Raw genomic sequence first — 23,349 nt, forward strand, 5'->3', positions numbered from 1 at the left:
GAGGGACCATCATGCTAATAACATCTTGATTTTATATTTCTAGTTTCCAGAACTGTGAGGCAATAAATTCCTATAGTTCCAAACTATCCAGCTTGTGGTACTTCGTTATGGCAGCCCTAGGGAACGAATACAATCAGCTTTACAGAACTTCCTAAATCTGAATTGACTGAGGAGACCAAGTAGGGGGTCTGAATTGAGGGGGAGATGTTTCCAGAACTTACCCAACTATAATAAAATCCCACTACATTTACCAATCTTTGTGTGTATACTCCCTCCATGGGAACTGCAGAAAGAGCTAGGAGAGGAATTATTAAGGAGGAAAAGAGAATATGATGGGCCCCCATATTAGTCTGGATTCTCCAAAGAAACAGAACCCACAGAATGAAACAATATATATATGATATAAATATATTATATAGAGTTGTTACCACGGGAAAGGGAAAAAAGGCCTTGGTTGTCTTACCTGAGAGAAAGAATTCAAACAGGAGCCTGAAAGCATGGTATAAACAGAAAATTTTATTAGTAGGGCAAAAGTTATCAAAAAAGAGTACAACTTCGAGAATTGAAGGCAGGCCTACCCAAAAGAGGGAAAATGGCGCCGCTCTTTTGTTCCTCCTGCCTTGGGGGGCGTTCTCATGATTGATTGACAACTCACGTCTCTTGAGTGCTTAGGCGTGTTCGTCTCCCTTGTGCATGCTCTTACCCAGGATGCACACAGAGAAACCTAGGGGAGGGGGCCCAAACCGCAGGGCTACTTACATGCTAATAAGCATTGGGTTACGTCTGGTCCTTCTCTCTACTGCACAGCCACCCCGTCTCATTTTAACCGGCTTCTTTGCAGTCCCTCATTTAGAGGAAGTAAAACTCTTTGAAGCCCTTTATCCTGAGCACCGGCATACTGTTATTTTCTGGATTACTCCCTCCCCTTTCCTCTCCCCTTGCTTGGTTCTCATTTCCATCTAACTGCCTAACAGAGTTAGTATCTCGTGTATACATGTTATTAACACAATAGGATTTAATAAAAAATTGATTAGTGAAAGGGTGGTAGAATCTTGCTTATATCCCTCACCAGCTTTGAGACCTCAGGTAAGTGGGTTACTCTCCTGCAACCTCAGTTCCCTGGAGAATATGATAATTCCTGCCCCTCCAGCTCACAGTGTTGTTGTGAGAATGAAATGAGATGAGGTACGTAGTGCTACTTTTTGAGCTCCAAGCACTGTGCAAGTTAGGAGCTCATCCAATTCACAAGGCCCCAAGGTCTTCTGTACCCAGGCATTACTGGGGCAGCTGAAGAAAATCAGATGGTGACGACATAGTCTCTGAGCCCTAGGGATTCAGAAATGTAGGTGAGGAAATAGATATGCTGGGTTAGGATCTACAAAGAGTTCAGCGTGAGTAGGACTGAATGAGTACCTGGAAGTGTGATAGAAAATAAAATGATAAATGTAGTCAGGTTCCAGTTTGAGAAGGATCTTACCTATCCTGAGTGGGAGCTTAGATTGTTATACTAAAGAGAGCTATTAAGGTATTTGTAGCATAGAAAGGACATGGTCAGATTTATGTTTTCAGACACTCCCTTTGGCAGCAAAGTGAGCTATTACCCTGCAGAAGACTTTAAGCTCAATGGATTAAGGAATGTTAACTCATCCCTGTAACTAACATATTGTTGATTTTGGACCTGTATTTAATATAAACAAAGATAGTGATACAACTATTAAAATTTCAAATCTATGCTAGTAGCTTAATGTTTTATCTTCACACTTGTATTCACACCTGTGTCTTTCTTTTTCTGCCCTTTACAAGCAAATGTGCTTATCTCTAGTCCACAGCTAACGAAACTAAAGCACAAAGATTGAATGTCATGAGATAGCTGCCAGCCGTTTTCAGAGTCAGAAATAAAATACAGCATAATTCCTTTCCAATCATCAGTGCTGTCTCGAAAGCCAGGTGACAGCAGAGCATCCTCTCGGCTGTTAGTCAAGTAGAAACATCTCAGTGGTGTCTGGCTCTGGTTGTCTGAGGTGGCATGCCGCCTGCTTCTGAGGTGTGGTCCTTCTTCACACCTAATCACAGAGAAAAAGAAATGCATCTGACACATCACTGAACTTTGCTCAGGCCTAGGGGACCTACCACAACTTCATCTGTAGCTCTTCTGTAGGAAAGAGGTACATCTAAGTGCAGGTGCAAATGGTCACAGAGGCTAGTGGAACTTGATTCTTGCTCGTGGAAGACTTTTTGTCCTTGCAGCTCTTGGAGGTCTGTTGTCATAGCTTTGCAGTGTTGGGAGGGAGAAATTGAGGTGCTTATATGTGATGTACATGGGAAATGCTCAGTAATTATAGGCTAGGTTCTAATCATTAGTCGTGTCTTAGCTATGCCTTAAGAGAAATCTATGCATAAACAATCATAAAACAAAGACTGAAGTCTTCAAGTGAGAGAGACAGATGAAAAAAGACACGAAAGACATGAAAAAAGACAGATTATGATACTTCACAGAATATAACTACATATTATATAGAATTTGATTGAGAAGTAATAAAGATCATTTTATATCTCTAAGACCAATAATACTAACACATGGAAAAAATTATAGTCCATTTGTTGCCGTGGATGAGTCTCAAAGGAGAATATGTAAATGAACAGGAATTAACCGAATTTATGTCTTATACAGAAAGTTAATTAGGCTAATAAGCACACGGTTCCCATCCTTTGCAGGGCTGTCTCAGTGCTGCCTTGTCTATGAAGTCACCCAGAAACACTCTACCCAATATGTATATTGCTGTGTGAATTTATATTCATAAAAAAAGCAATTTGGCATAGTGGCAAGACTGAAAATGGAGGAACTCGGTACCATTTGACTTAACTCTCGTGCTCATTTACTGAGCAATCTTAGGTAACTGTTTAATCCCCCTAAGTATCATTTTTCATCATCTTTCTTTCACAAAATTTTTTGGAACTGGTAACCCCTTACATGGAGGTCAGTCCAATGATTAACTGCAGGTGTTATTCTCGGCCTATTTGCTCTGCGTAAACCTTGACTCTTCAGTGAGACTGCAACTTTTCATGTTTTGCAGAGTAGCTAGCATAGTATTAAACACATGGATGACTGACTTAAGAAATCTGCTGTTATGTTAACTTTAAATTCTGTCTTTTTTATTATTTTTAAAATTTGCATCCTATCGTTTGTTAAATTGATAATCCAATATGCAACAATAACTCTTCTGGTTAGATTTATACATACAGCCAGACTTTTTGCATAAGTTGGAGTCACCCTTGAGTTTCACGAATATCTTGTGACTTCAATGCTATATGTTAACTGCTCTTTTTAAAGCATAATAACTATTTGGATTATTGACTGCATTATACACGCATATTATGATAAAATAAAGATATAAAAAGTTAATTATTTGCTGTTTAATTTCTATAATTCCAAGGAAAAATTTCTCTAAAGAATTGTACTTTTCCTGTAATTATAGCATGCAACAAATTATAATGAGATTCTAAAACAAAAGGGATAACTGTATATTTATACCCTAGAGAAACTGTGAGAAATATGTTAAATACAAAAATCCTAATTTCAGGCTGAAAAGGTCTTTTTAGTGCACTCTACCACAGGAGAAGCTTTCTGCTTAAAAAATCCTTAACAAGGAGCTGGTCAAGAGGCCTCTGGAGGCACAGGATATTGCTTAAGTGAGAAGTAAAATGGCAGATGGAACACAAAATTTGGAAAGAAGGGTCAGATACTCTGCACTCGATTTTCAAAAAGGTTGTAAAATATACAGATAGATTCTATAAAAAAAAGAACAGAGCCTAAAAAAGCACATGATATATGACAAGATAGTTTGAAAGCTCTTCTTGTTGAAGTATTTATTTTGGTTGGGTTATGGGATAGATGATAACAATCTTTTAAATTTAGAGGAACAGTATATTGTCATTTGTACACTCAGTTATTTCTTCCCAATCCAATAAATGAAACTGAGCCTGCTATATTAGAGTGAAGAAATGGAGCATCAAATCAAATGATGGACATAGTAATTACGTCTGTGTCATGGCTCTAAAAGGCACAGTGAAAAATTGTAAGTAGTTATGGAGATTCTGCATAAGCCCAAGTATCGTGAAGGATTTTAAAAAAAAAGAGGGGGAAGGAGTGATTAGCTACCCTTTTTTCTCCCCACAGGAACATTTAATTTACATTTTACAGGGATGCAGTTTATAAACACAATCGAAATAATAAAGTTAATAATATAAATCATGCTTTCCAATAAGTTTCACTAAAATAGATTTTTAGGAAATTGATGCATTTAATAAATCTTAATAAAAATGTATAAAATAGATTCACTTCAAATTAAAAAGTTTATCTTCTGTTATAATCTTAATGTAATTTTAAAGCCTAGAAAAAGTATTTATATGTAAACACGTAATTTATGATCAATACATGAGGAATATAAAAAGTCTGAAGCATAATAAAAACTGCACAGTAGATTTATATGTTCATTTTTGTGGTTTATGGATAGTTTATTATCTACTTTTACTAACCTCAAAAGAAAACAGTTTCTTTAAGGAACATCGACTTTTTATATTAAATCAGAACAATAAATAACTCAGGGAGATAAAGATAACTTCATTAATGACGAAAGGAAGCTGGCTCGGATATAAGTAATTTCCTACTCTTATCTCTTGTTTTTAGTCTCAACTTCAAAGGAGTAATGAAAATCAGCTTTTCCTTCTCCCGTTCCTCTCCAGGATCTTTGTAAATGTCCTGGGGAAGTTTTAGGTGCTATGTAACGCTAAGATGACATTTGGGAAAGAAATATATTACTATGTTTTTAAACAGCATCTACACCCCCTATGTCTTATCAGCAGTGCTAAATACTTACTGGGAAAAGAAAGCCGTGACCTGAATCACTATCCAGCAATTAAAAAATAAGAATACAGGTTTGTGATCTTCTGTTACTGTGATACATGCTTCAGCCATGAGAATTAAGGGCACAAATACCTAGGGCTCCATTTAATTAACTGTTAAATATTACGTGTGAAATGAGGATTATTTCACAATGCTGAAGGTAAGAAGATTTGAATGTGCTTCAGGATACAACCTGGCAGCCAAACATGTAATAAAGTTAGGTGGGTTTTATTATTAACAGGAAAAATTTTGGCTGAGATGTAGTTAATGTAGAATGAATTGTAAAGTTGAGTTCTATTAGAGGACTGAGCTTATTGTTTTCCTCTTCTTCTCCTTTCTCCTTCTTATTCTTTTTCAACTCCTCTCTTCAGTTTCGGAGACGCTTTCCAACTCAAAAGACCTCGGAACCATCTGTGAGTTAAAAAACAGCAACCCCCATCCTTCCTCCAGATTCTAGTTCATGGTCCCATTTACTCTCGTCATAAACTCTTCCCTTTCTCTTGGCAACCATGCCTCCCTTGCTCACATCCTTCAGTCCTGGCCTATTCAGATAGCCCTTCATACCCAGCATGCCTTTTCCTCTGCTTGTCAATGCCCATCTCTATTCTTTAAGAGTCTTTTTAAACAGCACTTCCTCCATTAAACATCTCCAGATTCTCTCATATAACATGGATAATTCAGGAAACAAGAAGATGGATGTCTTGACATTTAAGGTATTTAGGATGACGTTAAGGCTAGGCGGGAACCATGTCATAAACAATTTGGAGGGGTAAACCAACAGATCTTAACTTTATCATGGAAGTCATGGAGTGCAGGAAGGACTTTAAGCAAGAACATATTATATTCTTATTTGCTTTTTAGAAATATTCCTCTAAAAATAAAGGATAGATTGGGAGTGAGGAAGATTGGAGCCAGGGGGAACACTTAATCTCTTTCAATAATTGCATATGTACACAAAATAGACTATGGGCTTTTTTTTAACAGTAGACTGTGTCTTATGTATAAGGATTTCATTATCAAGTGACACTGTCCAAAATTTACACTTGGAAGGATAACTAAACTTTAATGGTCTATGTAAATTTTATGACATTTTAAAGTGGAGAGGAACCAAGATGTTGTGAATCTTTCAACGATTAATTCAATACCTTTCTTTCTTACACACACATCCTGTTATACTGAAATTGACAAAGGTGCATTTTTGTTAATCAAACTTTAAAAGGACAAATAAATGTATTAAGTGTCTATGTAACCATAATCATAATTGTTTATGGCCTGAGAGGCAACACGTTCTAAGCCCTTGCACAGAGAAAATTTTGTAACATGTCTTTGGTCCAAAGGTTATAGTTGGCATTGTCTCTAAGTTACTTGCCCCCAGTATTCTTCATTATTACATTTCAGTTCTCAAAATCTTGGTCTTATTCATTTACAAGGAACAGGGCTCAATGCTTATTGCAAATAAATTTCACCTAAATTCTATAAAATGATTCATGAAAAAGCCTAAGGGTGAAAAAAAATAATAAGCAAAAGCATTGTACTAAGCAAATAGTAACAAAATAAAGGTTATTTAATAGGTGAAAATTCAGATTCTTTTAAACTACCAGAAATAGCATAAAGAATTCAGTAAATGAGAGAAACACTGAGTGACAGGTATTAAAAGAATAAATTGTCTTTTATCTGAAGATCGGTGGATAATGACACCACACTCTTACACACACGCACATAAATCTTGTATGTCTGAGTATTTTGTGTGTATGTATTGGAAATTTTTCATATATAACAACTGTGGAATCTGAAACACATATCTTAGCAAAGCCAACAGCAGTTTTATATTCCATTTTTCAATAAACTTGGCAAAGTTTTAACAGATTTGATCTAGTCCAGTGAAATCTGTTGGCAATACCTGTACCTACCTAGATGCATGGGAGTCTAGATAGATTAAGATCAGGTCCTGTAGTTGGCGCATATCCACAGAAATGCCCACAAACCTAGAACAGAGCAAAAGAAAGTGAGGCTTTTTAAATTAGACACATTCAGATTTCAATTCCAGTTTGACCACGTAGCATCGAGTGGCCTTGAACCAGTGTCTCAGCCTTTCTTGAGCTCTGTTTTCCTATTTGGAAATGGAGATAATAATGTTAACCTCAAAAAAAAAACTATTGTAGGGGTAGAATGAGGGAACACATGTATTACACTTAGCCCAGAGTCTAAAAGCAAGACATGTACAATTAAAAGTAGCTACCGTGTAGTTGCAAACAGAATTGTCAAAAAGAGGAGACACAAATGCCATTCAGGGCACAAAATAGTTAAAATGTGGTTCCTTCTGGAGGGAAGGGTATTAATGACGGAAGGAAGATTTAGAAAAATTAACTAATAAGAGTGTCCTCAGTAGAATTTTAATTTTAATTTAATTTTAATAGAATTTTAATATGCAAAATTTATGGAAAAGGGAATTTCAGCAGAGAGAACATAGGGAAAGATGCCAGAATATTTGGATGCTTCAATATGAGTAGGTGGTAGTGTTTGACTGGAGTGGGTCTGAGTGTAGGCCACATCAGGAAGAATAATTCAGTTTTTGAAGAGCAACTGACATGTTTTTAAACAAGTAAATATCATTACCTAATTTTTTTTCCTTTACCAAGACTATGTCTCCTCATTTTGATTTTAAAGCTGATGATTCTATTAAGAACAGCTAACAACTCACTTTTGAAATATGTAAATTAAGAAATTATATATATTAACATTTAATCATAGTTTTATACTGTAATATATTTAAAAAGTGCTTGGGAAAATTATGTTTGTACCCTTAGCAATGCTATTTTAACAATTTTGTCTCGAATATCCTGATAATGAGAACTAGCAGTTGTGGATGAAATATGTTTTTAAATGCTTTATAAAGAAAAATATTCCCTAATTTGAGGATGTGATTTTATCAGAGCCACCAAAATCTGTCTGAACTCATGATGACCCATTCTTCCTCTCTCCTTCTCAGAAAGGCCTCGTAGGTTCCTTTGAAGCAGATCAAATTTCCCCGCTACTGCATCACAAACACTGGCTGGTCTCCCATCCAGTAAACATTCAACGGAAAGAAAACAGCTGGTGTATGAAAGAGAAGCTTACTCACACATTTCAACTTCCGATTAGATTCATCCTTAGATTATTCCAACCCACAGTGTTTCTAGCTTGAATATAAAACATATTGAGTGTTTCAGGAAAGAGTATTTGTTTCTGAATGCCAGACTCTGTGCTCAGCCTAGCAGAAAGGCCTCTCATCTCACTGGACTCCCACAGGCTTGTGGAATAAAAGTGAGTTGTGCATCATTGGTTTGCCGTGGGCTCCAAACCCATATCCAACTGCCTGTGTCATGCTCTTCATTCAACAGATGGAAAATATTGTCTTGCAGCTCAGTGCCAGGGAGGGAGGCTCACTGGGAGAGGTGAAGAGGGGCCCATGGAGGCATCCAGGCCATATGCATTCCAGTTAGGAGTTAACGGTCAAGGAAGACTGAGTTCAGTGAGGCAAGACAGAGAGAAATGGCCAAGCTGCTTTTGTGATTGATGGTCAGCGGAATGCAAAGGAAGAAGAGAAAGTAAGCACAAAAAGACACTTGAGTGCGGGACACAAGCATGGGGAATGACTGTTACAGCTACCCCTGATGATGATTTATGGCGTGGCTCCAAGGCAAATCCGCTCATCTTGGGTTGCTAATGATATACAAACCATGGGAAAATGTGCAAAAATAAGAGCTCATCACAGCCACTAAAGTTCTCTTAAAATCTTACTTCTTCTTTTAGTATTTTATGTCCTCGCTCAGTATCTAAAGTCATCCATCCAGATACAATTGCACAATACCTGAGTGGAACAGCAGTGAATCATATTCCCAGCATCATTTCTCCACTTCTCACTAGCTTCAAAGTTTAGTAGACTTGTATATATCTGTCTTTCCAAGCTACACTTTAATGTGGCTGCTTTCGTGTTTTCTGACTTTACTTTCTCCCTTAGTATGGCATTTCAGTCCTCCCCAAAGCAATAATGACAATGCAGTCCTAATGAGACAATTTGTTTGCTATCGTACAAATCCAGATGATGGTGCTCAATAAACATACTCCACTCCACTGAGGAAAAAACCACAGGCTCTACCCAGGAAGGGAAAACTATCATAATCTATTCAGTGCATGAAGACGTCTTCCTACTCCTGAATGGCCTTCACAGTGAGACATATGTAGACCAGTTTCAGGGCAACATACAGGACAGGTAGCATCAAATTCAGGTGGTCGCCTAAAATTCCTGAGCAGCCTAGCAACTCCCAGGAAGACATATATATTTTCTTTTGGTAGAATGTCTTTGTCCCATTGAATGCCTTTTGTAACAAGTTAGAAGGTAGATGAATGATAAATAGATGATAGATAAATGATAGATAATATGACGGATAGATTATAGAAGATAGATGATAGATTGGTTCATAATAAATAGATAATAGATATAATGATAGATGATAGATAATAGATGGCATATAGAAGGTAGATAATAGATAAATGATAGATAGATATATGATAGACAGGTAGATAGATGATAGAATATAGGTAGTAGATAGGTGATAGGTAATAAATGATAGATAGATAGATAGATAGATAGGCAGACAAACAGACAGAATATCTTTCCCTCATAATACTGGAAGTTGGCAGTTAGTATGGCTGACTGTATCAGATACTCCACATCTGTATTTACCTCTCTTGATCCCTATTTAACCCTACAAAGTGGGCTCCTTTCCTGGCTACATGTTGTTTGATATGGAAATGGAGTCACAGTTTCAAAGTCGCACAGTCACAACATGGCAGAGCTGGTGGACCCACTCAAGCAGAGGCCGAAAGCCCACATTCTTAACAGCTCTGCCAGGCAGCTTCTATCGGCTGAAAAGACTCAAAGTATGAATCTAAATCCAAGGAGCTTTACTCCTTTCTGACCTATCATTGCCTCCCTGCAGTGCTCAGGAGCTCGACAGACTGACCTGACTTACAGACTTACATGACTGAGCTGGGGCGCTGAGACCAAGACGGAATAGAATAGGCCTCAGTTAGACTTGTTCAGCCAAGCTCTCTGGTTAAATATGTAAATGTTTTCTCTATATTGTCTCTGTTACCTCCACTCATTGGGTACACACACATGCAAACACACACACATAATAAATGTATATATTGTGTGTATACATATTATATATATAATATAATTAGGCTAAAAATAAAAATCAGTTTGAAAAATCTAAAAACAGATGTCACATCTATGTTTCCAAGAGGTTGTTAAATAACAAACTGCAATGTATTATTAACATGTGTTTTTACACTGACCACATCCCTTTACTTGTCTGCTACTAATCCTTTCCTGTTTCTTTTTTAAGACTGAAAACCCTGTGTGTGGTATTTGTGTGTGCATAAATAGAAATCTTAAAAAAGTTAGCAAATCACTATTCGGTGCATGAATAATTACTAAAATGATTAGGGAAATGAAAGCTAATAACTGGAACTTTGCATCTACAATGAGATATGGTGAGGATTAGAATTAGAGTTAATTACTATCAGTTAGAAAATAACGGGCATTTCCTCTTATCTCTTGATCTAAAAAAATCAACAAAGAAATAGCCTCAAAGAAAACTACATATTCAGAGGGAGATTGAAGGATAGAACTCTGCACTAGCAAACCAACAGCCATACCCACTGCAGTGTTTTGATGTGATGCTAAGGGCTGAGTGGTTGGTTTACATCCTGTATCCCTTGGTCCCCATCTTCTTCCTGCAGATCTCTTTTTCTAGAACAGCATTAATACGTTCTGGTATAGAAAGTCTGATATTGGCAGCAGACTCAATTCATTTCACCTCTGCTAAAGTGAATATGGAAGGATTTGGTACCATTTCTCTAAGAGTTTTCCATATTATATGTTAAAACTAGGGTTAACTAGAATTACTGTAAAGAGATATTAAATCTGTATAACAAAAGCATTGCCTTCTGAAAAAAAAAAAAAACAGACAATAACCAACATGAAATGAAGGCATTAGAGGCAGAGGTGGCTCTTAATATTTCTGATGGAAAAGAAGTTACATGTAGTAAAATCCTGGAAACAGTAATTAACCTGTAAACATACAGGCAGACAGCCATTCTTTAATTTAGAAAATGAATGACTTGAGTTTTCAGTCTTAGTCTTCCCATCATAAACAAAATCAACATTATCACAGATGTCAAAAACAGTAACAATGATATTGATAGTAAATTCAGCAGGACTTAGGAAAACAAATTAATAAAAACTCCTTTAAAACAGTTTTTAGGTCTTGCTAGCGTCACTACTACAGCAAACAATGCTGTTTATGGCACGTTGTCTAGATCAGTGGATCCTAAGTGTGATCTCGGGACCGTCAGCACCCGCATCCCTTGGGCATCTGTTAGAAATGCCAGTTCTTGGACCCCACTACTGAATAAAAACTCTTGTGGAATCTAAAAAGCAAAGCAAATGAGCAAACACACCAAAATAGAAAACAGATTCATAGATACAGAGCACAAAAAGGTGATTGCCAGAGTCGGGGTGTGGAGAGGTGAGAAGAAGAAAGAAAGGTAACTATGTGAGGAAATGAATGCTAATTAGCTTGATTGTAGTGACCATTTCACAAAGTACATTGATATGAAACCATCCTGTTGTACACCTTTCATATGTACAAGTTTTGTCAATTATACCTCAGTAAAGCTGAAAAATGAAAAAAAAAATTAAAACAATTTTTTTTAATTCTAGGTTAGGGCCCAGCAATCTGTGTTTTAACAATCCCTCCAGGTGATTCTGACTCAGAGTAATTTAAGCCACTGGGTTACATAAAGCCACAAAGGAAGTTAAATTATTATTTTCAAACTGTAAAAGAACACCAAGAAAGGGAGAGGCATATTACGACACAAACTAACTTTGTAAGCATATTTTCCCAAGAGTTCAAATAAGAATAGAGATACTGTGTTAAATAATAGTACTGCCTTAATTTCAGAGCATTTTACAATATGTATAAAGCACTTTTCCACATAGTATCATACATTATTGTCCTGATTACACCCATGGATTATTTGTTAAAACATATCTTTAAAACCAGTCAATCTTCTAGAGTTCCTGAACAATAAAAAGTGCTGAATATCAGCAAAATAATTTACACAGATTAGTGATACTGATAGCAAGTTCAGCAGGACTCGATTCAGGAAAATTAATAAAAATTCTTTTAAAGTTTTTTTGAATTTTCCAACTGTTCCCATTAAAGAGAACAACTGCATTCAAGAAAAAATATGGCAAAATATGAAAAAATGTTGAAAATGGAATGCTGCAGTTCAGAGGATAGGTCTGGGTATAACTGTTGCTCTTTTTACTTTTTCCTTTTTTCTTTTTCTAGTCTTCATATTGGGTGACCTGCAATTACACTCAGGAATATTGTCCAGAGTATAATTTTTCAACAACGGGAAAAAATTATTGTAACCATATTACTAATCCTCATGACCTACATCCTTCATAAGGAGAATTCTGAATGAAGCCTTAATGCTTATGAATACTTTTAGCCCCATGGCCTGTTCGTTATCCCTAGGAGGCGGGTATTTAATCTGTCAAACATTTGTAAAACACCAAAAGCAGTATGGCCTTTGACCTGGGTCACTAAAATTGCACCCCATTCTAGTGACTTTTTTGATTTCACCCAGCAGGTCCCATGCATTTGTAGCATGCCTTATGAAGCATTCAGGCAGAGTATGATCTTTGACTTCTGGCCACCTGTGTCCCATACTTTTTGTGTGAAAGAAATAAATGACAGGCTTGGAGATTAAGTCCAGCTCTCCCTTTTTATTCAGGTGTATTGCCAGCTGAGTTGAATGACCCATGGGTGCTTTAATTTATAAATTTTTTTACTGTTATAACTTTAGCAATGCATGTGTTACTGACAAATCATCTTAACATTCTGTGCCACAATCGGGTTCTATTCTTTGGTAAGTAGGTATTTCAATCCAATAAAAAAAAAAAATCTAACATATTACATGCACATGTATATATACATCATTAATTACTGCATGTGTTTTCTATATTAATGTCATCATCAGTGTTTTTAAATCCAGGATCTTTGACATTTTGGAATACTTTCCATGGGTTTACAAGAACATTGTTCTATATTACTATTCCAGAACCCATCCTGGGGATAACAGTTGGATATTTTGTTCTGAGCAAGTTTCGTTTTATCAGTTTTAAAACATTCTATGAGAATCTACAACAAAAGGAACTCACTTAATAAAGCATAAAATCTGTTTCTCTTCAATCGCTCATTCTTTAATTCACTCAGCCAAGGGATAATTATTGAATCTCTAGAATGTACCAAGAACTATTCCAGGCACTGTGGAAAATACAAAGATGAGTTTCTTCCCTTTAAGAATCTGATGAAGGGGCTAAAACAGATGTGCTAGTGACTACAACATAGGGTCAGATTGCCCATGTCCCAGACCAGAGGTGTGGGCAATGGTTGGTCTAAGAAAGATGGGGAGGCCCTTCATGGAAGAGATAACTTTTATCCTAAGACTTGGATGATGTGTAAGAATTCAAAGAACATAAACAGAGAGAGAGAAAATAACCTGAGCGGAAGTGAAGAGCGTGAACCATTAAACAGAGAAAAAAAAGAACTGTTAAGCAAATGTCAAATGGTCCAAACGGAGTTGATAACAAAACAATAGAAGAAAAGTTGTGAGACTTCAGTAGAAAAACATGGAAGGAATTGGATGGAGAATACTGAATGCTATGCTAAGGAATTTCAGCTTTATAGGAATATGGAGTTGAGAGTCATCAGATTTTTTTAAATCAAGAGAATACATTTTAACTAGAGGTCTTCAAAATAAGATTGTGCCAGTAGAAAAGACCACCATTGTCAGAGTCATGTCGAGCTGCTTTCTATTTCCAAATCTTAAACTTGGTAGTGATATTAGTAAATATGTTTCTTCTTCTTCTTGTGCCTCAATTTTCTCACATGAAAAAATTAGGAATGATTACTTTTCCCTGTGAGAATTTATTCAGTTAATACGTGCAATGCATCCTAACAGAGTATCTGGACTCATAGTAGGTGAACAAAAACATTGCCTTTCTTTATTTTTCTTCAGAGTTTTAATGAATGGAGAGTTAAAGACTGGGATTAGAAGAATAAAATATAAATGTGAACTGAGATGATAACAGAATATTAATACCTTATTTTTAATATAGGTTTGTATAAAGTGTGTGTCCTCAATATAGACTAACCTATGTGTTTATAATATATGGATGCAGTAGAATATTTAGCTAGCCAAATTTACCTTACCTCATTTCAACAGAATGGATGAAAATTGAAAATTACAGTTTAGTTTCAAATCATAAACCTTAAGCACATAGATAATGTGCTCCAATATTTGTTTACACAAGTTGAATGAATCTATTTATTAAATGCTTGGCATTGTCTCTTAATTTTCATTAGACAACAACCATTCTACTTTGACAGAATTCTGAACAGTGTTAACCCTTTAAAAAAAAGATCACCCCTCACACACGTACATATATGCAAGATAGTATTTTACATAATATTTACATGCACTACATATAAAATAGCATAAGCAAGTAAATCAACTTGTTAATTTGTTGTTAAATGTTAACAACACAATTCCTAACTCAGATCCGAGCAGTTTGAAAAATGTACATAACTTTTTTTTCTACTTCTGAATTCAAAGAATGCATTAAAAAATCAAAATAGGTCACTGCTAATGACTAAATGTCTCCTGTCACAATATCTGATTTAGCATTCCATTTATAGCATCCTCCACCAAAAATCCTCTTTAGTGAATTGCACTGCCTTTTTGAAGATTAAGTCATCAATAATGTGACTTCAGATTCTACCAATTTGACTGTGTTTGCAGAGGCCACCAATTCTGTCAGATGTCATCTGGAGGTTGTTACAGGAGGGACAAGTGGTTAAAACAAATGTAATTAAAAACAAATGTAAATAAATAAGATTAATAAAATCCAAAACACGTTATGTCCTGAACATTGCCAAATCTCACTCTCAAATTTTGCCCTCTAAAACCTCTCCCTGACCCTTAATCCTCTCCACAGATCTTTTCTTGGGAAAGTCCAAGATTGTAAAATGAAGCTGGTGAGGGTCTGAGACTAGAAGCCTGACTGACTGAAGACCACGGAGCAGAGGGTGGCAAGGGCAGGGAACAAGGGACACAGCTGAGGGACTGCAGGCCTGCTGAGAATCTCTGCACACAGGTAATGCCCCTCCTATCTGGAGAAGCATGACCTCCCCTAGGCCCTCAAAGTAATGGCTGGCCCTCACATACGAGTTCTGTGTGTGCACATTCCTGCATCCTACAGTCTCAGGAGTACCTGGTGTGTCTCTCCTTGTCCTAAACAAGAGTCATTTCCAGACTTCAGGATTTGAGTTTGGGACTATTCCTGTATTGCAAAAATTTTACCCACTTTATTGAGGTATAACTGACATAGGAAAAGCTGCACATATTTATTGCATATAACTTGATGGGTTTGGAGATTAGTATACACCTCTGAAACCATCACCACATTCTATGCTGCAAACATATCCATTTCCTCCAAAAGCTTCCTCCTGCCATCCTTATTTATTGTTACCATTTGGGGTGTGTGATAAGAATACTTAATGTAAGATTTATCTTCTTAGCAAATTTTAAGGTCTACGGTACTCTGTTGTTTCCTGTAGTCACCATGCTCTCCAGAAGATCTCATGTTGTATAACTGCAGCTTTGTCCCCTTTGACTACTCCCTCCCCTATCCCCCTCCCCCAAGGCCCTGGCAACCACCATTCCACTCTCTGCCTCCATCACGTTCCCTAAACGTGGATTATTTCTATAAATGTGGTGGTTCTTGCACTCACATCTGCTGAAGCCTGGGATGGATTTTTTGCCCAAGAAAAACCATATTATTCATTTCTGAGTGGCCAACCTGCCCTTGCAAACCTGCAATAGTTCTTTTACTCAAAGAAAATAGGTCATGCAGCAACTTTAACCAGGAAAAGTTTATACAGCTTAAGTTCTGCATCTAAATATATTCTAGAAACATACAAACCAAATAATTACATAAATATATTGCCATATCTTACTGAAAATAAATGGACAGAGGAAGACATGAAGGGAGGGGGTATATCCAGTCTTGAGTTTCCTTCTTCCTTCACCACCTCCCTCCCCACCCTTCATACCTCTTCTTTCTTTGTTCTCAGTCTCTTCTAATAATTCAGGGGTGGGGATTGCTACAAGTGCAAGATGTTTAAAGTGTGCAATGTGATGATTTGCTATACATACATATGCATTGTGAAAGAATTCCCACAATGTAATTAACACTTCATTACCTCACATATTTATCTTTGGAGTGATGAGAACATTTAAGTTCTACTGTCTTAGCAAATTTCAATTATGCAATACACTTTTATCAATTGAAGTCACCATGTTACACATTGGATGCTCAGAATTTATTCATTTTATAACTGAAAGTTTATATCCTTTTACCAATCACTCCCTGTCCCCCCCCCCCATGGCCACTGCTTTTCTACTGTCCATTTCTATGAGTTTGACTTTTCCCACACTCTGTTTATTTCAAAATCTTTATTGTTATTGTAAGATTTTATGAGAAGCCAATAAATCTTAGATAATAGGAAGACAAGATAAACTTGACTACTCTTGGGCATATGCTCTGATATGCTCTGACTTTGTATGTTTAATATCAGCCAGTGGAATAATGGGATCTTAGGAAGATAACAAACATATTTTCTATTTAAAGGGCAGTCAGAGAAATTGAGATTGGGAAGGCCCATCCAAGCAAGTCTGCATGGCTGCAACTTACCTTTGCAAATTAATTTACTGGAATTCTGTATTATACATCACTCTAGAGTCCTTAGTTCATATTATGGCATGGTGAAAAATGTATCTTTCCCCTGGGTCAGAGCCCTCAAAGCTGACAGCCAGATCCTGGACTGACGAACATCACCTGCTGAGACCTCCTGGGAAATGATTCTGGTATACGTCGTCCACAAGGTATACCTAGCCACCAATACTAAGTGTGCTTTATTTTTTATAATTTTATCCAGGCTTATTTTGACTTATACCTGTCATTGGTCAATGTATGAAAGTATTTTATACTGATACCATTTATTATATATTTGGCTAAAACATTAAGGCCATAATGATAAAATAGAATTTATTGATAAAACATTATATAACTCACTGTAAAAAAAAAAAAAGCTGAGAAAATGAAAATCTTTGCAAAATACCTTTAAAATTTGTGCTTCTAAATGAAAAGAAACTTTTTAGCAAGAACTTTTATCCTCTTATTTATCTTATAATCATGTACCAAATAAATTTCTATATATTCTTTTCAATTATAAAGGAGTACTTAGATGCTTCAGTGACAAGAGGCATAGTTCTGGGTGCTGTGGAGAGAACTTAAAAAAATGAAGCAGTCCAGTGTGGGCGGTGGGCCATGATAAAAAGTAATCATTGTCATGCCAGAGTTAGGATAAGTCATTAGGAAGAAAGAGATTAAATCCAGGTGAGCTCGGGAAAGGCTTCCGGATGGAGATGGTGTTTAGACCAACCTTCGAAAGATGGCAGTTCTCTTTTGGGTCACGTTCTTAGATACATCTGTATCAGACATCTGATAAAACATTTTTCTACTTTGTGTTAGTTAATATATCTGAACTGTGCTGTCAGCAGCATCCCTGACTTTGCCTAGTTTAGTCAGCCCTACACAGATTTGTTTTATGAGCTAAGCTATATATTGGAATTTCTTTGTTTCCGTTTGCTGACCAGAATCAACAGACATTCACAGATGGCTCAGGCCTGCCTCTCTGAAGAAACAGCAACATCTTCCAAACTGAATATTAAGGGCTACTACCAGTGTCTGATTAAAGAAACAATTTATCTAGCATTACAATTAACTATTGATTGATTAATACTTGTGTGATAATGTTGACAGTTTGAATTCTACAACTTAAATTTTACAACTTAACTAAGGTTTATTAAACACCTTGAATGAATTGGAAATTAACTTGGTAGTATAATTTTGTGTATATGTGTTTTTAAAGTAATAGTTAATGTCACAACACAACACCTACCATAAGGTAGGCATTTGATCATTACCCGTTGGATTAATTTAAAAATGACTTAATTGCACACTTGATTAGCCTCTTCTTGGAGCCATTTTCCTCACACACTTGCCACTGTCAAAAGCAGCAACCATGAGAACACTAGAGGACTTGAATAAATGGCTCTTCCAGGAGTATCAGCAGATAGATCAAATTTACGGTTGAACGACATGGAGGTGTCAAGCATGATCCCTGATCTTCCGGCCCCAGCAAGCCTTGATAGTCACCAAAATCCAGAAGAGACAAGCAAGAATAGGTGGATGGGAGAAAATAAATTTAGGTTTTGAAAATGTTGACTATGAGATATTGATAGGCTGTGAAAATATAAAATAATTAACTGAAATTTTGGAGAAGGTGTGAGCTGGACATATTGATTTGGATGTCATCAATACACTTACAGAAACTGAAGCTATGGTGAAAGCTGAAAATTCTAAAGTGCATGGGGTAAGAAGAGACCAACAGTAGTCGGGAGCTGGGTGGTCTGTCCAATACCAGATACCGTGGAGAAGCATATTTATCCAGTGCAACTCAGCTCCTACTCTTTATGCAGCTGATGGGCCCACTAGAGTGGGAGATGGAGGGGCCTCATCTGAGCTACTAATGGTGCTGTTCCCCTCAACTTGATTAAACTTTAGGAAAGCAAACATACCCACATGCCTAGAGAGTGGCACACCCAGCTCCATGGGAACAGAAGCCCCTGCACTCACCACCTTTTGGACCTTGCCCTATGTGCCTCTTCATCTAGCTTATCATTTGGATTCTTTTAAAAAAAATTTTTTTTAATTGAAGCACAGTCAGTTACAATGTGTCAATTTCTGGTGTACAGCACAATGTCCCAGTCATGCATACACATACATATATTCATTTTTATATTCTTTTTCATGAAAGATTATTACAAGATATTGAATATAGTTCCCTGTGCTATATAGAAGAAACTTGTTTTTTAAAAATCTATTTTTGTATATAGTGGCTAACTTTTGCAAATCTCTAACTCCCAAATTTATCCCTTCCCACCCCCTTTCCCCGGTAACCATAAATTGTTTACTATGTTTGCAAGTCTGTTTCTGTTTTGTAGATGAGCTCATAGTGTCCTTTTTTCCCTTTTTTTAGATTCCACATATGAGTGACATCACATGGTATTTTTCTTTCTCTTTCTGGCTTACTTCACGTAGAATGACGATCTCTAGGTCCATCCATGTTGCTGCAAATGGCATTATTTTATTCTTTTTTATGGCTAAGTAGTCATTTGTATTCTTTATAATAAAACTGTAAATATTTAAAAAAATATTCAAGGCTCCACCACATCTTGAACAACTATCACAATCTTTAGTAAATATCTGTGTGTATCTTTGCCACTAAACCTCCATATATTTTGATAAATGCATAAGCTTTTGTCTGTATCTGCTTTAAACTGTGCTTCCCTTTCAAAGGAGTGTGAAATATAGTTTATATTTAGTTAATTCTTGTCTCAAGATTTTCCACATTTTATATATATATATGTATATATGTGTTTATATACATATACATAAAGAACTATAGTAAGGATAAAATGGAATAATGTATGTGAAAACATTTTTATTAATTCTAAACTTTATGTGTTTTGTATATTGTACCATGCACAGGTGCATGTGTGTGGCTGCAAATCTTCCTGCAATATATCAAATTACCATCACCATCACCATCACCATCACCATCACCACACATCCAGCTGCTCAAACAAACTAAGGCAGCAGTATAAAAAGGAATACTTCAGTAATGTGGCTCAAAAATAAGGAAAATGCAAAAACACTTCTATCATAATATATATGGTAAAAGCAAATATGCTAAGAACAGGCCCACCTGGGAAGAATTTAAGTCCTCTTGTCCTGCACATGCTCCAAACACAGGTCCTAAAATGACCCCTTGGCCACCACTGCCCACATGGTATCATCTGTACTGGGGCTGAAGGGACTGAGGCTGTTAGGAGGGGAGGCAGTGCAGCCCCAGAAGGAATCAAGCATAACAGTTAGAAAGATGAGAGAAGAGAGAGTGAGCCCAAAAGAAAGATCTGGTTCCCTTCCTGTGAGGGGAAGGGTGGCCAGAAAGAGCAGTCTTGAGAACTGAGATTAAAGACCCCACACCTTGGAGGAGCTAAGAGGGTATACTGAGAAAATGTAGGCCAGCAAACCCCAAGCATCAACTTTGACGAACACCGTTTAGGTTAAAGGTGCTGACTTGATTTCTGTGATGTCGCCGTATTCCCTCCATGTGGTAAATGCTGTGGTCAGTTCTCACTCCTCCTCCTGGGTCAGGTCTCAGAAGTGCCTGCCATCCCTGTTCACTCTTCTTCTGGAAACAGGCCTGGCCCCTGGAACATCCCTCTCTCAGAATGCGGATCTGCCTCAGGGCTGCTCCTTTGGAGCCTCTTTTTCTGCCTGTTTCTATCCCCTTAACCTTGCTTCCATGGGACTTCATTGCATTCATTTGCATTTTTGGTTTATCATTGAGCTGACGCTGGATTAAGATATTCAATTCTCACTTCTACATCTGTCTAAAAATTTTTACCCTGATCCAGTATTTGGATGATGAATCCAGCTTTATTAATTTTACATAGCATACTGTACTACTTTTGCTTTCTTAGTTTGAAATTCTTATTTTCTGATTCTGTACCTGCCCTTGCGCTTAACCTGAACATTCTTAAACTTTCACAGCTTCATGGTTTGATTTTTCTTCTCCTTTTAAAAGATTCGTATGTTTTCATTCCTTATACACAGGCCTGTTTAAGGGCTTCTTCTGTAACCTCTGTTATGTACTCACTTTCAGTATTGTTTTGATTGGAGATCAAAGAAGAAGCAAAGCCAACTCTTCTAAACTCTGATCTCTATCCATCTGGGCATTTTTAAATTAGCATATTAACTCATCCTGGTAACTATTAAGATTCAAGCATTTAATAACTATTGTAACTATTCCAGCAAAATAAAAACATTAGTCCAACAGGTGGAGTGAAAACTCTTCCAAGATAGAGAAATAATTTTCTTGTGTCTGTAATTTACTTAAAAAGTTTTTCAGCGGTATAAATGTTCTGTTAACTCCAGAATATACTAACTTAAAATATATCACAGAAAAAGTTAAAATAATAATATTATAGAGGAGAAGACATTTTGAGTTGACTGATAGACCCATTAGAATGTTTTCAATATTGCTGCAATGGAAATTTTACTTCTTATAGTTATGAAGGTACTGCCACAAAATGAATGAATAAATACCAAATTCTGTCTGCGCTCCATAATGATGTTTCTTATCATACAATAACTGCTTACTTTAATAGCTGATAGAAATCTTGCTAACACAAGTCTTCTAGACAATTCTTCCACTGTGTCATTAATAGTAATAGTTCCTGGTTTTCTTTCTTTGATTCAGATGAAGCACTAAAAGAAAGGCCACAGACTCAGAAATCACTTTATAACAGGCAGCATGACTTGGGTTCTACAACTTTTTCCATGAGACAGGAAGCAATTGAATGTCTCCATGGCTTTATTGGAAGTTTTTATAAGTCTAGACAAAAACTTACACAGAAACCATTTGCAACCCTGTAACGACAGAACGAATGTGTTCAGAATGACTCTCCATGGAGAGTCAATAATTCCAATTAGACGGCTGATCTCTAGGAGTAGACCGTTTATTTGTTTGTAACTTAGTTACAATTCTAAATATTTTTAGGCTCGAGTGAAGCCTCACTAAACTGGAGATTTCATAAACTAGTAAAAAAAAAATAGCCTTGGTATTATTACTTCATTTTATACTTTAATCCACTTGTAACACTATTATAAATCGACATTTTGATATGTTCATGTTCTGATTTTTTATCTACATGCAAACAGATTTTATTAAATTTAAATAGAATGACTACTGCATAGAAATGCAAGGTATTTGAAATGCTTTTTATAAGATCAGAATATTTTTCAAAAAAACCAATCTGTACAAAGATAAGGACAAATTATTAGGCAATAACCAAGATGACTTTGTAAATCATCAGTAGTATTTTATATTAATAGCCCACTCATACATTTGAAACTGCCTCTTAAACAAAAAGAGTAACAAATCAAACCTATTTGTCTTCTGGTAAAGTTTGGTTTAATCCTGTGTGCTGTATCTGTCATTAAATCAGCATTGCTAGACCTAAAGATGTATAAATGGATTATCAGAAGAATAGAAAATTATGTTAGCTAAGATAAGTAACAGAAAACAATCATAACTATTTTAGGTAGAAAGTGATAATTCAATAGAAGGACACAAAAATTATCTTGGAAAAGTCAATGCCGCCAAAGTTTCTAGAAACAGTAAATGATAAAGTTCCCGAATTCTTCACTACCCCTGCATACCTGCTATGACATCTGCTTCACTTTTTCACTCTCAGGAGACTGACTTCCTTTGCCTCTCTCATCCGGAGGGTGGGTGGATCATAGTCCTCCAGATTAAAGGCTCAGCCTTGTTCTTCATTCTGAATGTTAGGAGAGACTATTGGTAACTGGTACTTTCTCCTGGTCCAATTATTATTATCATTTTTTTTATTGACGTATAGTCAGTTGCAATGTGTCAGTTTCTGGTCTACATCATAATGTCCCAGTCAGTTAAAGACAGACGAGGTCATACTCTGCCCAAACATAATGGAACAGGGTGATGTGGGATAGAGTTCTTGCATGTACTGGAGATAGTTTTGGGGAAAAGGCAAATTATGTGACCTGGGAGGGGCACAAAATTGAGTCATTTTTATGATCATTATCAGATTTATTAGCACATTAATGAAAACACTTTCATAACTATTTTGAAAGGACTTCTCATACAAAAAGCTTCCCTGTAGGTAGAGAAATAGAAAGATTACGTAGATATGGCTCCTCCTCTCAAAGCGCTTATAATCGGATGTTTGCGGTACTTTAGAATTTCTCTAATTACGTCACTGTCTGCTATGTGGTTATCATATATTCACAGTACAAAATAAATATTTACTAAATTGAAAAGGAATATATATTTACTTTTTAAGTATATGCATAACGCACACGCAGGCGCACGTGTATGTTTATTAATAATAGTTTCAGTAGACCAAGGAAGCGCCAATAAGGGGCAAATTATTTAGTAAGTCAGGGAATCATTAACTTAGCAAGTAATGTGATTGCTGTTTTACAGATCCAGGAGGTCTGTAAGACACAAAAGAGTGGATCCCGTAACTCTTCGAAAGAGCAAGAAGGCCAGCTTTTTGCAGTCCATCAGCAATTTTGTTTTGTTTTCTAA

General features: G+C 36.4%; 1 long non-coding RNA gene across 1 annotated transcript; it reads right to left on the reverse strand.

Annotated features, from left to right (window-relative positions):
• Nucleotides 1-507: 507 nt before the first annotated feature.
• LOC116668699 lies at nucleotides 508-22,561 on the reverse strand. The gene is made up of 3 exons (XR_004325927.1): nucleotides 22,443-22,561; nucleotides 6,814-6,888; nucleotides 508-2,063 (listed from the first exon to the last, which is right to left on the reverse strand). It is a non-coding gene; the product is annotated as an uncharacterized LOC116668699 (long non-coding RNA).
• Nucleotides 22,562-23,349: the final 788 nt, after the last annotated feature.

This window comes from Camelus ferus, chromosome 14 (genome assembly GCF_009834535.1).
Source record: "Camelus ferus isolate YT-003-E chromosome 14, BCGSAC_Cfer_1.0, whole genome shotgun sequence".
In the NCBI taxonomy this organism is placed as follows: Eukaryota; Metazoa; Chordata; class Mammalia; order Artiodactyla; family Camelidae; genus Camelus; species Camelus ferus.